This window comes from Martes martes, assembly GCF_963455335.1.
Source record: "Martes martes genome assembly, chromosome: 17".
Taxonomy (NCBI): Eukaryota; Metazoa; Chordata; class Mammalia; order Carnivora; family Mustelidae; genus Martes; species Martes martes.
The window spans coordinates 42,699,769-42,701,659 of NC_137905.1; positions in this window are offsets into that span (position 1 = coordinate 42,699,769).

Here is a 1,891-nt window from a genome sequence, read left to right on the forward strand (position 1 = left end):
TTGTGGGCAGACGGAAGCAATAGATACTTGCTACATTGTTTCAGACAATGGCAAAGAGGAAACAGGAAGTGCATGAAGAGACCCAACCACAGCCTGGAGTTCCTCTGGGGAGACTTACCCAAGCTGTTCAAGTGGTACCCATCAACCGAGATCCAAGAATACCAGCATATTATCTTCCCTGGTCACAATGATTGGTTCAGGGATGGGATTAAAACCCAACCTGGGCTGAGGGAAAAACAGCCCCAGGACTTCCCAGACCTATCGGCAAAAGAGGCACTGTGGCTGCTGAGTTTGTAGAACACCAGCCTAGAGCTGTAAGTGACCACTTACAAGAGTGGTCTTGTAGAAGAGTCTACCTGAGGATGAAATCAATGCAGAGAAAAGCAGAGCCAAGAGACATAGAAGAACAGACCCTTCCTGGCTTGGCTTCAATACTGGATCCAGCAATGCTTGAAGCCAGCATTCCCCTGCTGTTGTCAGCTAGAACAGCCAATAAATTTACCTTTCCTTCTTAGCCAGTGTGGAAACAGAATGCTGCAGGTGTCTTCTTTGAAAAGGAAAAATACACAATTAGAAAAATTCTACTTTTAGGAATCAAATCATCTTTTAAATTAAAGGGGAATTGTTTGGACCTGTATATTTGTGTATTCAAGTGCTATAGTCTGAAAGCTAGTATTTTAGTCTTCACTGATAAAAAAAAAAAATAATAATAATAATATGTCGATGAGCATTTGAACCTACAGTTTTGATTATATGACTAATCAAGTAGAAGTGGAGACCTAAATGAAGATTATACTTAGCTATACTGTGTTCTCCATGAAAATAGGCAGATTTCTCAGTTTTTCTGCTATTCAATATAAACAATAAGCATTCTCTTGCTGGGCTGCTTAATTATTGAGGGTGTTTCACAAATCACCATTACTGAAGTATAATTTATATACCATAAAATCCACCCATCATAAGTGTACAGTTCAATGAGCTTTGACAAATCTTTTTTTTTTAAGATTTTATTTATTTATTTGACAGACAGAGATCACAAGTAGGCAGAGAGGCAGGCAGAGAGAGAGGAGGAAGCAGGCTCCCTGCTGAGCAGAGAGCCTGATGCAGGGCTCAATCCCAGGACCCTGAGATCATGACCTGAGCTAAAGGCAGAGGATTTAACCCACTGAGCCACCCAGGTGCCCCAGCTTACACCTATGAAACCACAACCATAATCATGATGTAGAACATTTCCTTCACCCCTCAGAAGTTCTGTTGTGACCTTTTGCAGTCAATTCCCTTCTCAAGGCCCCAGGCAACCACTGATCTGCTCTGTCACCTTAAATTAGCTTTGCCTGCTTTAGATTTTCTATAAAATGAAATCATACAATACGCATTCTTTTGTGTCTAGCTTGTTTATTGTCTTTTTCTATAGAGTCTATGTTTACATGTGTGTCATAGTTTATACATCATATTTTAGATACCTGTGGAAAATAACAAGACAAGCAGGATATAACAATGGCTCACAAATTCCACTTATTATTAGCTATCTCAGGTGTAGTGTAACTCAAAATGAACTATTTTTAATATATCTTTTCCAAGTTCTGAAAATTGGACTGTTAAAAAGTATAAAGACCCTGGAATAGCTTTTCATTATTGAGATGTCTTTTACGATTCATTGTTTCCCATTGGAGAAGTTTAGTTTCTAAAGTCAGTAAAGTTTCTAAAGTCAGTTCCCTTGTTGACACCAGCTTGAATCATCTGCTGTCACTTACACATACCTCTCCTGAAAATAGTCCTGTCCCTTTGTGTCTTGTGGAGCTCACTTAACAAGCTCAGTCCGTGTTGGAGTAAAAAGGACCATTGGAATATTGTGTCCTTCAGGTGTAGGAAAGGGATGCTGAGAAGGCTC